General features: G+C 45.8%; 1 long non-coding RNA gene across 1 annotated transcript; it reads left to right on the top strand.

Annotated features, from left to right (window-relative positions):
• The first annotated feature begins 768 nt into the window (after window positions 1-768).
• Window positions 769-15,531, top strand: LOC138998381 (uncharacterized). The gene is made up of 3 exons (XR_011469148.1): window positions 769-1,016; window positions 11,997-12,120; window positions 13,080-15,531. It is a non-coding gene; the product is annotated as an uncharacterized lncRNA (long non-coding RNA).
• The last annotated feature ends 684 nt before the right edge of the window (window positions 15,532-16,215 follow it).

Here is a 16,215-nt window from a genome sequence, read left to right as displayed (position 1 = left end):
CCCAGGGGTCGCCTAAGACCATCGGAAAACACAAATATAATTACATATTGTTTTTGTGATTAATTACTATGCTTTCATTATGTTCAATTTGTAACAATGAAAGTACATCCTGCATATCAGATATTTACATTATGATTCATAACAGTAGCAAAATTTCAGTTATGAAGTAGCAACGAAAACAATTTTATGGTTGGGGGTCACCACAACATGAGGAACTGTATTAAAGGGTCATGGCATTAGGAAGGTTGAGAACCACTGCTTTAAACAATAAAGAATTAAAAAATAAATAAATAAAAACCAAAAAAACACAAAAAAACAAACAAACCATGGCCTCCTTGTTCATAGCTTGAGGCTCAACCATTGAGCAAACCAGCTGAGCTATATTATTTTAAAATTTCAAAAAAAGTACATGTATTTTTTATTGTTGATAGTATTACAAATGTCTCCCATTTCGCCCCTGTGTATATATTCTTTGGTGGATCTCTTGCATTCCTCCCCTCCCTCTTCACCTCGGAGATGCCTCAGCCTGTTCCATTTAGCCAGGCTTCTGGTCTCATCTTGTCCCTCCCCAGGCATCACTCCCTGCGTCACATCTTTATCCCCCAAGTCATTGGCTGGGATGCTACTATTCCCCTTGGCGGTGGAGAAAACTACATTACCCAGAAGGACATGCGCCGACGTGGGCGGAGCTAAAGCACATTTTGCGGTCTGTGCATCCGGTTAGGGCGGGACTTCCGCCTTCCTCCTCGCGGTGGTCATATTCTCCTCTCAGGTCTTTGTTCAAACTCACAGGCTTCAGGGCGCTGGTCGGGAGGAGGAGGAGGCCTGGGAGGCAGCGCGCCTGCCGTGCGGGGTGTGTCTGAGGCTCCTTGAGCCCAACAGCCCGAGATTGGGGTCCCCGTGCCTCCCGGACTCCTCTCTGCGCACAGCGTCCCCGCAGCCGGACGCCATTTCACCCTCCAGCCTTGGGGACCGGCCCCTCAGGTCCCGCCGCCCAGGTCCCCGCGCTCAGAATGGTGAGTCCCTCGTGGGTGACACATGGCTGAGGGGGGAAGAGGGGGAAAGGCCGCAGGGCCGCCTTGTGAGGACGTGATGGTGCGACTGCGCAGGGAGGACTCGGGACCCGGGCCTGTTGTGGGTGTAAACTTGCAGCCGTGGGCAAACTACGGCCCGCGGGCCAGATCCGGCCGGTTTGAAATGAATAAAACTAAAAAAAAAGACCGTACCCTTTTATGTAATGATGTTTACTTTGAATTTATATTAGTTCACACACACACTCCATCCATGCTTTTGTCCCGGCCTCCGGTCCAGTTTAAGAACCCACTGTGGCCCTCGAGTCAAAAAGTTTGCCCGCCCCTTAAAGGCATCAAAGAGACGAGGTGAGGTTTACAGGAGGAGTTTTCCTTTCACTCTCAGGACGCTGGGGCCATAGATGGTTGTGAAAAGAAGAGACACATTTTCTGAGGCCGGATTCTAACTTTTCCTAACATTGTTCAGAGGAAGGACAGCCTGGAGGATAGAGGACAGCAGTGTGGACAGGAGGGGGAAGTCCTGTCAATGATAAGGGAACTGGCAGAGTGAGCCCTGAGGACTGAGCCCTGAGATAACACAGGCATCTGGAGGGCACCTGGCCTCGGGGCAGGGCAAGGGCACTGAGCAGGTGAGCCCATAGAGCCTGGTGGGTGCCAGGCTGACAACAGACCGTTTTCTTTCCACAAATTTTTCCAAATGCAGAATGAATTAGGTGCACGGGTTTGTGGAGCGTATTTCAGGGCCTCACCCCCTTGTGGCCTCTGAGATAGTAGAGTCCTGGGACTGTCAGCCGCTCTTGGAGCCCTTGGACCTGGGGACTTGGAACGGACACTCAACCCAGACTCCTAAAGCCAGGACTAGGGCTTCATGACGTGGACCTGGTTTGTGGCAACCAGTGTAATGAGTGCGAGGTCCTCCAGACACAGGGTCCAGAATGTGCAAAGGCTTGGAGTGAGGAGTGAGCTGAATCAGGAACCTGCAGTCATACTTTTTAAAGTACAACTATATTTTTATTGATATTAGATGTAGAAAGGAAGGGAGAGGGAGAGAAACAGGGATGAGCAAGAAGCAAGGATTGGTTGCCACCTGCACAACCCCTACTGTGGATCCAGGCCACGACCGAGGCATGTGACCTCACCAGTGCGTGGGTCTATGCACAACCAACTGAGACACATCAGCCAGGACTGTAGATCACTTTAATACAGGGAATCATGGTCAATTGGTCATGGTAGTAATAGCTCAGAAGTGACAGCGTGAACCTGAGGACTGGCTTTCTTTTACTTTTTTAAAAAATTTCTTTATTGATGAAGTTATTACATATGTGTCCTTATCCCCCCATTTACCCCCCACCCTCCCACTCATGCCTTCACCCCGCTATTGTCTGAGTCCATTGCTTAAGCTTATATGCATGCATACAAGTCCTTTGGTTGATCTCTCCCCCTTAACCCCACCCTCCCCTACTTTCCCCCTGAGGTTTGATGGTCTGATCGATGCTTCTCTGTCTCTGGATCTAAACTTTTTATTTTGATGTCGTCCCATTTGTATATTTTCTTTTTAGTTTCCATTGCCCTAGGAGCTGTATCGGTGAAGTTATTGCGTCGGCATAGGTCTGTTTTTGTTCCTCAGTTTATGTTGGTCATTATATTACATGAATGAGTGAGATCATGTGCTATTTATCTTTCTCTGACTGGCTTATTTCACTTTAGCACAATGCTCTCCAGTTCCATCCATGCTGTTGCAAATGGTAAGAATTCCTTCTCTTTTACCACAGCGTAGTATTCCATAGTGTAGATGTACCGCAGTTTTCTAATCCACTCATCTGCTGAGGGGCACTTAGGCTGTTTCCAAATTTTAGCTATGGTGAATTGTGCTGCTCTGAACAGAGGGGTGCATATATCCTTTCTGATTGGTGTTTCTAGCTTCTTGGGATATATTCCTAGAAGTGGGATCACTGGGTCAAATGGGAGTTCCATTATAGTTTTTTGGGGAGACTCCATACCGTTCTCCACAGTGGCTGCACCAGTCTGCATTCCCACCAGCAGTGCATGAGGGTTCCTTTTTCTCCGAATCCTCCTCAGCACTTGTTGTTTGTTGATTTATTGATGATAGCCATTCTGACAGGTGTGAGATGGTACCGCATTGTCGTTATGATTTGCATCTCTTGTATGATTAGTGACTTTGAGCATGTTTTCATATGTCTCTTGGCCTTCCTTCTGTCTTCTTTTGAAAAGTATCTATTTAAGTCCATTGCCCATTTTTTGGTTGGGTTGTTTATCTTCCTTTTGTTAAGTTGTATGAGTTCCCTGTTGATGTTGGAGATTAAACCCTTATCAGAGATAACATTGGCAATATGTTCTCCCATGCAGTGGGCTTTCTTATTGTTTTGTTGATGGTTTCTTTTGCTGTGCAGACACGCTTTTTTAAAAAATATATTTGATTGATTTTTCACAGAGAGGAATGGAGAGAGAGAACTAGAAACGTTGATGAGAAAGAAACATCGATCAGCTGCCTCCTGCACATCTCCCACTGGGGATGTGCCCGCAACCCAGGTACATGCCCTTGACCGGAATCGAACCTGGGACCTTTCAGTCCACAGGCCGACACTCTATCCACTGAGCCAAACCGGCTTCGGCTGTGCAGAAGCTTTTTATTTTGATGTAGTCCCATTTGTTTATTTTCACTTTCGTTTCCAATGCCCTAAGCACTGTATCAGTGAAGACATTGCTTCAGCATATGTCTGAGATTTTGTTGCCCGTGGATTCCTCTAGTAAAGTGATGGCGAACCTTTTGAGCTCGGCGTGTCAGCATTTCGAAAAACCCTAACTTAACTCTGGTGCCGTGTCACATATAGAAATTTTTTGATATTTGCAACCATAGTAAAACAAAGACTTATATTTTTGATATTTATTTTATATATTTAAATGCCATTTAACAAAGAAAAATCAACTGAAAAAGTGAGTTCGCGTGTCCCCTCTGACACGCGTGTCATAGGTTCGCCATCACTGCTCTAGTATTTTTATGTTTTCCTGTTTTATGTTTAAGTTCTTTATCCATTTTGAGTTTATTTTTGTGCATGGTGTAAGTTGGTGGTCTAGTTTCATTTTTTTTTGCATGTATCTGTCCAATTTTCCCAACACCATTTATTGAAGAGACTGTCTTGACTCCATTGTATGTTCTTGCCTCTTTTGTCAAACATTAATTGAGCATAGTGGTTTGGGTCGATTTCTGGGTTCTCTATTCTATTCCATTGATCTATATGTCTGTTCTTGAGCCAGTACCAGGCTGTTTTGAATACAGTGGCTTTTTAATACAGCTTGATATCTGGTATTGAGATCCCACCTACTTTGATCTTCTTTCTCAGGATTTCTGCAGCTATTCGGGGTCTTTTTTTATTCCAGTTGAATTTTTTTGAATGTTTGTTCTAGATCTGTGAAGTATGCCGTTGGTATTTCAATGGGAAGTGCATTGAATCTATAGATTGCTTTGGGTAGTATGGACATTTTAATGATGTTGATTCTAACAATCCATGAGCAGAGTCTGTTCTTCCGTCTGGTTATGTCTTCTTCTATCTCTTTTTTCAGTTCCCTATAGATTTCCATGTATAGGTCTTTTACCTCCTTAGTTAAGTTTATTCCTAGGTATCTTAATTATTTTTGGTGCGATGGTCAACGGGATTGCTTTTTTAGTCTCTTTTTCTGTAAGTTCACTATTGGTGTATAGAAATTCCATACATTTCTTGGTGTTAATTTTGTATCCTGCTACCTTGCCAAATTCATTTATTAAGTCTAATAATTTTTTGATGGAGTCTTTAGGATTTTCTCTGTACAGTATCATGTCATTTACAAATATGGACAGTTTTACGTCTTCTTTTCCAATTTGTATGCCTTTTATTCCTTCTTCTTGTGTGATTGCAATGGCTAGTACTTCCAGTCGAGTAGGAGTGGTGAGAGTGGGCATCCTTGTCTGGTTCCTGTTCTTAGGGAAAATAGTTTTAGTTTTTGCCCATTGAGTATGATGTTGGCTGTGGGTTTGTTATATGTGGCTTTTATTATGTTGAGATATGATCTTTTATTCCCACCTTGCTGAGTGTTTTTATCAAGAAAGGGTGTTAGATTTTGTCAAATGCTTTTCCTGCATTAATTGATATGACTATGTGATTTTTATGTGTCGGTTTTTTAATGTGATGTATCACGTTTATTGATTTGCGGTTGTTGTACCATCTTTGCATCCCCAGGATAAATCCTACTTGGTCATGGTGTATGATCTTTCTGATGTACTGCTGGATCCAATTTGCTAGAATTTTATTGAGGATGTTGGCATCTGTTCATGAAGGATATTGGCCTGTAATTCTTTTTATTGTGTTGTCTTTATCTGGTTTTGGTATTAGGGTGATGCTGGCTTCATAGAATGAGCTTGAAAGTGTTCCTTCCTCTTGACTTTTTTGGAATAGTATGAGGAACATAGGTTTTAGTTCTTCATTGAATGTTTGGTAAATCTCCCCTGTGAAGCCGTCTGGCCCCGAGCTTTTGTTTGCTGGAAGCTTTTTGATGACTGCTTCAATTTCTTGTATAGTTATTGGCCTATTGTGATTTTTAGATTCTTCCTGATTGAGTATTGGAATGTTGTATTTTTCTAGGAATATGTCCATTTCCTCTAGGTTGTCTAGTTTGTTGGAATAGAGTTGTTCATAGTATTTTTTAGCAATCCTTTGTATTTCTGTGGGGTCTGATGTAATTTTGCCTCTTTTCATTTCTGATTTTCTTTATTTGGGTCCTCTCTCTTTGCTTCTTGTTGAGCCTCTCTAGAGGTTCCTCAATCTTGTTTATCCTTTTAAAGAACCAGCTCTCGGTTTCAATGATCTTTTGAATTGTTTTTTTGGTTTCCATGTCATTGATTTCTGCTCTGATCTTTATTATGTCCTTCCGTCTGCTCACTCTGGGCTTTTCTTGTTGCTCTTCTTCTAATTCTTTAAGTGGTAGAGTAGATGATTTACTACCAATTTTCTTGTTTTTTGAGGTAGCCTGTAGAGCTATAAACTTCCCTCTCAGGACTACTTTCATTGTTCCTCATAGATTTTGGATTGTTGTGTTTTTATTATCATTAGTTTCCGTGATGCTTTTAATTTCTTCTTTGATGTCTTTGGTAACCCAGTCATTGTTTAATAGCATGCTATTCAGCTTCCAAGTGTTTGAATTTTTTGGATTGTTTTTATTGTAGTTTATTTCTAACTAGAGGCCCGGTGCACAAAAATTTGTGCACTGGGGAGGGGGGTGTCCCTCAGCCCCACTTGTGCCCTCTCTCAGTCTAGGACCCCTCAGGAGATAACGACCTGCTGGCTTAGGCCCATTCCTGCGTGGCAGAGGGCAGGCACATTCCCTAGGTGCCTGCCCCGCAGCTCCTGGTCGGGCTCAGAGCAGGGCCGATTGGGGAGTTGGGGCACCGCCCCCTGTCATGCACAGAGCAGGGCAGATCAGGAGGTTGCGATGCCACCCTCAGTCATGCTCAGGGTAGGGCCGATTGGGGGGTTGGGGTGCCGCCCCCTGTCACACTCAAGGCAGGGTCGATAGGGAGGTTGCGGCACCACCCCCGTCACGCACAGAGCAGGGCGGATCAGGGGGTTGGGTCGCTGCCCCCGTCACGGACAGAGCAGGGCCTATTAGGGGGTTGGGAGCTCCCCCCTGTCACGCACAGAGCAGGGCCGATCAGGAGGTTGCGATGCCACCCTCAGTCACGCTCAGGGTAAGGCCGATTGGGGGGTTGGGGCGCCGCCCCCTCTCACCCACAGAGCAGGGCCAATCAGGGGGTTGGGGCACTCCCCCCTGTCACACTCAGGGCCGGGCTGATGGGGAGGTTGTGGCTCCACCGCGTCACACACAGATCAGGGCCCATGGGGGGGTTGGGGCGCCACACCCTGTCACACACAGTGCAGGGCCCATCAAGGGGTTGGGGAGCTTCCCCTTATCAGGCACAGAGCAGGGCTGATCAGGGGGTTGGGGCGCCTTCCCCTGTCACAAACAGAGCAGGGCGGATAGGGAGGTTGTGGCGCCGCCCCCTGTCACACACAGAGCCACAGAGCCACAGAGCGATCAGGTGGTTTGGGCGCTGCCCCCTGTCACGCTGCTCCATGGGCCGGGAGGCCTTGTGGCTCCAGTGATCCCAGTGCTAAGAGGCCTCGCTGCTCCGCTGATCCCGGTGCTAGGAGGACTCGCGGCTCCACTGATCCCAGTGCTGGGAGGCATATTACCCTTTTACTATATAGGATAGAGGCCTGGTGCTCGGGTGGGGGCCTGCTGGTTTGCCCTGAAGGGTGTCCTGGATCAGGGTGGGGGTTCCGCTTGGGTCGCTGGCCAGCCTGGATGAGGGGATGATGGCTGTTTGCAGCTGGTCACACCCCCTTCAGGGTGGGGGTCCCCACTGGGGTGCCTGGCCAGCCTGGGTGAGGGGATGATGGCTGTTTGCAGCTGGTCACACCCCCTTTAGTGTGGGGGTCCCCACTGGGGTGCCTGGCCAGTCTGGGTGAGGGGCTGAGGGCCGTTTTCAGGCTGGCGGGTGACTGAAGTTCCCAACCTCTCCTTTTTTCCTTTTTTTTTTATTATTTATTCTGGGATTTATTTACCTTCTATGGCTGTCACTGGAGCTGAGAGCCGGCTTTAGCTGTGAGACCTCGGCTGCTGAAAGCAGGTTTCTGGGCTTTGTTTACCTTCTGTATTTGAAACTTTGTTGCGACTCCAGCTCTGAGATCCCGACTGGCTGAAAGCAGGTATCTCGGGTTTTGTTTAGCTTCTATATTTGTAGCAATGTTTCTTAGAGAGCAGCTCAGAGTCCAGCAGCAGCAGGCGGGGAAGCTTGGCTTCCGCCATCACTGGAGCAAGCAAGCCTCCTGTTCGCGTCAGGTGCCTGGCTGCCGGCTGCCATCTTGGTTGGCAGTTAATTTGCATATCGCCCTGATTAGCCAATGGGAAAGGCAGCGAAGTTATGGCTAATTACCACGTTTCTCTTTTATTAGATAGGATGTTATGCCATTGTGGTCTGAGAAGATGCTTGATATGATTTCAATCTTCAATTTGAGGAAACTTTGCTTGTGACCCAATATGTGGTCTATTTTTTAAAATGTCCCATGTGTACTTAGAAGAACATAAATTCCATGGCATTGGGGTGAAATGTTCTGAAGATGTCAATTAAGTCCATCTGATCTAGTGAGTCATTTAGGATTGCTGTTTCTTTGCTGATTTTTTTGTCTAGAGCATTGATCCAGTGATGTCAGTGGTGTATTAAAGTCCCCTACTATGATTGTATTGTTGTCGATCTCTCCTTTGATATCTTCCAGGAGTTTTTTTTAATGTATTTGGTGCTCCTGCATTGGGTGCATATATTTTTATCAGGGTTGTCTCCTCTTGTTATATCGTTCCCATTAATATTATGAAGTGGCCATCTTTATCTGTTGTTATGTCCCTTATTTTGAGGTCTATTTTGTCAGATGTAAATATTGCTACCCTGGTTTTTTTTTTTCATTTCTATTTTCCTGAAAGATATTTTTCCATCCCTTCACTTTCAGTCTGTGTGAATCCCTAGTTCTGAGGTGTGTCTCATGTAGACAGCATATATATCGGTCATGTTCTTTTTATCCATTCAGCTGCTCGATGTCTTTTGATTGGAGCATTTAGTTCGTTTATGTTTAAAGTTACTGATAGTTATTTGTAGCCAGTTTTATTTTTTGTACCTGTGTTCTTTCTTCCCTTGTTATTTCTTCTTTTTACACCATTCCCTTTAGCATTTCTTGCATTGCTGGCTTGGTAGTGATAAATTCCCTTAGCTTTCTTTTGTATGTGAAGATCCTTATTTCCCCTTCAATTTTCAATGATAGCCTTGCTGGAGAGAGTATTCTTGGATTTAGTCCCTTTCTTTGTATCACTTTGTAAATTTCCTTCCATTCTTTTCTGGCCTGATGTGTTTCTGTTGGGAAGTCATTTGATAATCTAATGGTTTAGAGCCCTTGTACGTAACTTTCTGTTTCTCTCTTGCATCCTTTATGATTCTGTCTTTGTCCTGAACATTTGCCATGGTAATTATGATGTGTCTTGGTGTGGGTCTTTTCGGGTTCATCTTGTTTGGGACTCTGTGCTTGCATGACTATTTTCTTTTCCACATCAGGGAAGTTTTCTTTTTTTTTCTAAATATATTTCATTGATTTTTTACAGACAGGAAGGGAGAGGGATAGAGAGTTAGAAAAATCGATCAGATGCCTCCTGTGCACCCCCTACTGGAGATATACCTGCAAACAAGGTACATGCCCTTCACCGGAATAGAATCCGGGACTCTTCAGTCCACAGGCGGAAGCTCTAGCCACTGAGCCAAACTGGTCAGGGCCAGGGAAGTTTTCTGACATTATTTCTTCAAATGGGTTTTCTAACCATTGTTCCTCTTCCTGTTGTTCTGGCACCCCTGTTATTTGTATGTTGATCGTTTCATGTTGTCCCATAGCTCCCTTAGGTTCTCCTGCTGTCTTTTAATTTTTTTTTCCAATTTCAGTTCAGTTTGGTTGTATTCTGCTTCCCTGTCTTCCAATTCACTAATTTGGTCTTCCACTTCTCCTACTCTATTGCTGAAACATTACATGGTATTTTTTATTGCAGCTATGTCATTCTTTATTTCTTCTTGATTCTTACATAAGTTATTTCTTTTTTTCATCCATCCTCTTTATGAACTGTATGACGCTTATTCTGAATTCTTTTTCTGAACATATTGCATGCCTCTGTTCTACTTAGCTGCTTATCTGGTGATGCCTCCTTTTCTTTCCTTTGGGGGTTTCTTTGTGTACCCATTTTTTATCTCACCGACAGATCTAGATACGGATTCTTGCAGGCCCTGTTCCTTGGGTGGCAGTGGCTCCTCGGACTGCATTTGCCCACTGGGCCTTCACAGCAGCAACTGCTTCTCAGTTGGCAGTGGCTCCTATAATGGGTGCTGTTCGCAGCAGTGGTGGCTCCTCTGGCGGGTGGGGGAGGGCTGCTCGCACAGCTGCTGCTCCTCAGACTGGGGTGGGCTGCTCAAGAGGCTGCTGCTTCTCGGATGGGGGCAGGCTGCGCATGCTACTGCTCCTCAGACGGTGGCGGGCTACTTGCGTGGCTGTTGTTCCTTGGACGGGGGTGGACTGCTCACGTAGCTGCTACTCCTTTGATGGGGGCTGGCTGCGCGTGGCTGCCGCTCCTCGGACTGGGCAAAGATTTCTTTATATACCCGGTGAAATTTAGAGGTAATTGTGATGATCCAGATATTTAAGGGTTACAGTGACAATATCTTGTTAGGAGTCCTCTTATCAGATGTCTGGATAGCCACGACTCCTTTAGCACCCAGCTGGCGGGAGGCTCCCTGGTGCCCAGCAACCGCTGCACACTATGGGCGAGGCCAGAGGGTAGAATGCTTGCTGGCCTAGCAATAGCCTCACGTTCTGCACCAGGACTGGCTTTCATGCTGTGGCCACTGTGGGAGGTGGTTGTCATAAGGACAGAAGTTGTCATGTAGAGTCTGGTGGAGAAATAATCATTTTGCAGTGGCAAATACCTTCAAAAGATGAGTGGACCTGAGATTAATTGGAGGCCGAAGAGTAATTCAAATAACAAGAGTCTAGGGTTGGTACATACACGTTTTCTAAACTCTCACCAGGATGTTGTTGTGACCCTCAGTGTGGCCTGGCTGTGGGGAGTTGAAGTTCGTTTTGTGGATTAGCTTAGAGCAGTGATGGCGAACCTTTTGAGCTTGGCGTGTCAGCATTTGGAAAAACCCTAACTTAACTCTGGTTGCCGTGTCACATATAGGAATTTTTTGATGTTTGCAACCATAGTAAAACAAAGATTTATATTTTTGATATTTATTTTATAGATTTAAATGCCATTTAGCAAAGTAAAATCAACCAAAAAATGAGTTCATGTGTCACCTCAGACATGCGTGTCATAGGTTCGCCATCACTGGGTTAGAGGCTTGAGTGAGACTCACTGGGCATGGTGCAGAGGGCCATCGGGGCTGGGACTTGAGTGAAGGTTAAGTGAGGGATGTTGGCTGTGACTAGTGAAGGGACATCAAGTGCAGCATAACAGGAGATGGGCTATGGATATCTGAGATCTGATTGTTGTTCTTAATAGTTGGGGTTGAAGGAAAAAAAAAAGCAGTCATGGAGAGAGACTTACATAGCACCACTCAAGGCTGCCACTATGAGTGTGGACTATCAGAAACTGGGCAGTACTTGATCCTGATTCAGTTTGGCAACCGTCCTCTGGACCACACATGCTGAGTAATAAGTAAAGGCTGGGAGATGAGTATGGGGGCAGGAGCTGTGGAAGTGCAGGTGTGAGAGAGGTGTGGTAGATGGAGATATGTGCACTTGGAGAGGGAATGTGAATTCATGGCCACAGCACCATGACATTGACATAAGAGTGAATGAAGGAAGAGTCCATTTCTGGTGGTGCCTGGATGGAACAGTAAGGTGAATTTTAGGGTAATTGCCTGTAAAGAGGAGTGTGTGGGTGCTATATTCTAGGTTAAGAGCTTAGGTGCCATTTAACTAACCACCTGCTTTTTGTTGTTGGGAGTGACACACTGGTTGATGGGAATGAGATAGCATTCATCAGTGTTACCCAGGCTTATAAATCTCCACTGGCATGGGTAAGGGTGAAGGGTAAGAGAGAAATAGATTATGGAGGGAGGGACCTATATTTTTGGAAAAGAGGTGATTAGGAAATAATATATCCACGCCACGAGAATTTGCACTACCTTTGAAGTTGTGCGTCTGGGAAAGAAGCTGTGTGAGAGAAGTGTTGTTCAATAAGAAGACAGTGGCTTTCGTGGGATGAAGGCCTGGTATTTTCTCGGATGTGAAGCGTGCAAAGAGCACATGGGTGGGGAATATGACAGACTTATAATCTTAGGAGTGAATCTGATCATGGGCTGTACCGTCCCAATTATGACAGGATGTGAACTTTGAGGACGTGGCCATTGCCTTCTCTGAAGAGGAGTGGGTGATCCTGGATGATGCTCAGAGACTTCTGTACTACGATGTGATGCTGGAAGTGTTTGCCCTTGTATCATCTGTAGGTAAGACCTTCACATTCTCCCAGTGTCCTGAGGTGATGTCCTCTCTTTCTTTACACCTCAGGCGTAGCTTTCTCTCTCCCACAGCCAGAACATGGCCTCTGCTAATGTCCCCCTCTGTCCTGTCAAATGTGCTGTGGCTGCCAGGGATGAGCTGGATGGGGAGCCCTGAGGAAAGGACTCCAGGAACATCCCTAACACCCGTAACCTCAAAAAGTACATGAAGTGTCAGGGAGTCAAGAGCCTAGCAGTGAGTTTAATGGGTCCCAGCTTGCACTTTCTCTTCATGGGAAGCTGACAGTGTCCACATGCATGGCTTCTACTTCTGCCCTCTTTCTCTTGGTACACGTTCTTGTGCCACATTATGGTCTTTACCTACATAAACCATGGGCTGTTTTGGTAAGGCCCCCATTCAAATGTATGTAATATTCTCTTCCCTGAATACTATAGCAAGCTGTTTAGCTCTGGCCCAGTGCAGACTACTGACTTCTTCATCACCTGTTCATCTGCATTGGTGCCTCTGCAGTAATCTGCAACGTTGACTTGTACATGTGATATGTGCATAGATGTGCTAATTAATTAGTCCTTGAAACCAGCTACTCCTTTATTGAATTTTACTTGGAGTAAGACCTAAACAACTTCTTCCACAGCTCCCCCCCACCCCCCATCCCCGGTAAACAATACGTGCAGAATGCTGTTAGTTGAAGGATGAGCTGGAGATCCATATTCTCATCCATGTGGTGCTTGCCATGTTTGTGTCATATTTCTGGTGAGGCCTCCCTGTTTTGTGATCTTCATTAGCGCAGAAAGTCACAAGAGCCTCTTATTAATCCTTCCTGCACATCTCTTATTTTCAGACAATTGCATGGAACCAACGTGTGATGTGTAACACACTCTTGCAATGGGACTTCCCCCTGCCACCAGATTCAACATTCATTTCCTCACCATTTCTCACTTTTCAGGTTGTTGGCATAAAATGGAAGATGAGGAGGCCTGTTCTGATCAGCGAGTATGTATACAAGGCAAGTCACAGGTCAGGACTTCTAAGACAGCTCCAGTCACCCATAAGAACCATCTCTGTAAGCAGTGTTTCTCTCTGTTACAACATATTTTGCACCCGACTGGGTCACATGCAGCATACTTTGAGCAGAAAGCCTTCTGTAGCGACTCATGTGTTGGAGAATTCTGTTTCAGTGTAAACCCTCACCAGCAACAAAAGAATGAATGTGGAGAGGGGCACTGGAAAGAAGCTATGGACAGGGCCTCTTTTGTGAGCAGGTGCAGCTTCTCCTTCCCTTCGGTGCCTTCAACCAGCAGGGAGGTTGGGGAAGACTTGCAATCCAACTCAGAGCTTCCCCAGCACCAGGCCACTCTCAACACTGAGGAGCTACACTGTGGCAGTGAGATTTCACAGGAATTTCTCCGTGGAAAAAGTCATCACCGGTGGGATGAATGTGGAAACGCTGCCAGCCACAACCTGAAAGTTGTTCAGTGTCAGGGTGTGTGTTCTGGAGAACTGATTTATGAGTGTAACAGGTATAGGAAAGTGTTTAGACGAAACTTTAATATCATTCGACACAAGGGAGTTCACACTGGAGAAAAGCAGTATCAGTGTAATGAATGTGGGAAGTTCTTCAGAAAAAGACCTGCACTCGTTAGACACCAGAGAGTTCACACTGGAGAGAAGACATATGTGTGCAAACATTGTGGGAAGTCTTTCAGTTACAACTGTAACCTCAAAAGACACAACAGAGTTCACACAGGAGAAAAGCCATATAAGTGCAGTGAATGTGGGATATCCTTTCGTCAGGAGACCCACCTCAAGGAACACCTCAGAGTTCACACTGGACAAAAACCGTATGAGTGCAGACATTGTGGGAAATCCTTTCGTTCCAAGTCTAACCTCAATCAACACAACAGAGTTCACACAGGAGAAAAGCCATATAAGTGCAGTGAATGTGGGATGTCCTTTCCTACAAGGACTCAGATCACTAGTCACCTCAGAGTTCACACCAGAGAGAAACCATATGAGTGCAGACATTGTGGGAAATCCTTTCGTTCCAAGTCTAACCTCAAACAACACAACAGCGTTCACACAGGAGAAAAGCCATATAAGTGCAGAGAATGTGGGATGTCCTTTCGTAGAAGGGCTCACCTCACTCTACACCTCAGAGTTCACAGTTGGGAGAAGCCATATGAGTGCAGAGAATGTGGGATGTCCTTTCGTACAAGGGCTCAGCTCACTACACACCTCAGAGTTCACACTGGAGAGAAGCCACATGAGTGTAGAGAATGTGGGATGTCCTTCCGTTCCAAGTCTAACCTCAAACAACACAACAGCATTCACACAGGAGAAGAGCCATATAAGTGCAGAGAATGTGGGATATCCTTTCGTACAAGGACTCAGCTCACTAGACACCTCAGAGTTCACACCAAAGAGAAGCCACATGAGTGTAGAGAATGTGAGAAGTCCTTTCGTACAAGGGCTCACCTCACTGTACACTTCAGAGTTCACACTGGACAGAAACATTATGAGTGCAGACATTGTGGGAAATCCTTCCGTTACAGGTCTAACCTCAGACAACACAACAGCGTTCACACAGGAGAAAAGCCATATAAGTGCAGAGAATGTGGGATGTCCTTTTGTATATGGGATCAACTCACTAAACACCTCAGAGTTCACACTGGAGAGAAGCCATATGAGTGTAGAGAATGTGGGAGGTCCTTTCGTACAAGGGCTCACCTCACTAGACACCTCAGAGTTCACACTGGAGAGAAGCCACATGAGTGTACTGAATGTGGGAAGTCTTTTAGCCAAAAATCCAGCCTTAATAAACATCTGAGAGTTCACACTGGAGAGAAGTGTTAAATGTGCAGGGAATGTTTCCTTTTATTCACTTAGAATAACAACAATGAAGGAGACTCTTTGCGACCTATTTTCCTGAATTTAAACCCCTTTTAATGGGACATCCACTCTTCTAGATTCCTCATGTTTCCAGTACAGGTGAAGCTTAAACGAGGTGCATTGCACTTTGTAACATGCCCAGGTCTTCTACCCGATTGATCTGTGGCTGAAGAGATTTCCCCTCTACCACCTGGCTCGCCTGAAGAGTGTGTATCAGTCCCAACCACGGCGTGCTCAGGGGAAATGTATTCTGTGTTGTCACTTGTGCTTGAGAACATTAGGAACCCTCCGCTCCTGACAGGATCTTCATTTGTCTCCGAGGAGGTAATGCACCTGGCCCAGGGTTCATACAGGGCACCTTCCTCAGCTAAGAAGTGCGGCCTCTGTCCGGGACATGTGGTTCTCACATAATGCTGTGATGAATTGTTTCAAATTCTGATTCACCAACCTGCAAACCGCCTTGTCCTGTTTTCTGGTTTGTGATCTTTAGTAAAGGTATTTTTTCTTTAGTACCTTTAATTTTCTTGGTTATATTCACCCCCGGGGATGATTTTCAAGCACGATTGTGGTCTACGTTGTATAATTTACAGATATTGTGTGGATCCCAACGTTTCTGTGCTTTAGGAGGGACAGCATAGTGCCAGGAAGTCACTCTTTGACCAATATTGGCTTTTAGTGCATTGCTGCCCACGGCCTTGAAATAAAGACTGCGTGACTTTGTGGTTCTTGTTTGCAGGTTTGATCCTGGCCCCTATGGAGCTTTGTAGGAGGCATCTAATTTTTCCTCCTCTCTCACATTGATGTCTCTCCCAGTCTTTCCCTTCCTCTCCCCCTTCCCTTGAATTCTGTCTGAAAATCAATGAAAAAATATCCTCAGGTGAGGATTACCATAAAATCCAAACATTCACCCTGGTGCCCTGAGATGGGGCCTCTGCCGGCACAACCCACCTTTGCTCACTCCTGCATTTACCTGGGATGTTCCCACTGCAGGTGGGCTCACTGTGCCCTTCCCAGTGTTTGGCAGAGAGGCAAGGCCCTGGGAGGGATTGGGGTTCTGTGTGTGCCTGAGATGTACTGGCCAGGGCTCTTCTGTCTCCATCCAGAGGTCTCTCCAGCCTGCTCCTCCCCACCCGCCAGGCACCTGGCCTGCTGCAAATGAACCTACTTCTGTATCTGGGAGAAGCCCCCTGATG

This window comes from Myotis yumanensis, unplaced genomic scaffold (assembly GCF_028538775.1).
Source record: "Myotis yumanensis isolate MYYU_CA2020_CCGP unplaced genomic scaffold, mMyoYum1.0.hap1 SCAF_20, whole genome shotgun sequence".
NCBI classification, from domain to species: domain Eukaryota; kingdom Metazoa; phylum Chordata; class Mammalia; order Chiroptera; family Vespertilionidae; genus Myotis; species Myotis yumanensis.
The sequence above is the reverse complement of the archived record's forward strand: the minus strand, read 5'-3'. Positions and strand labels throughout refer to the sequence as shown.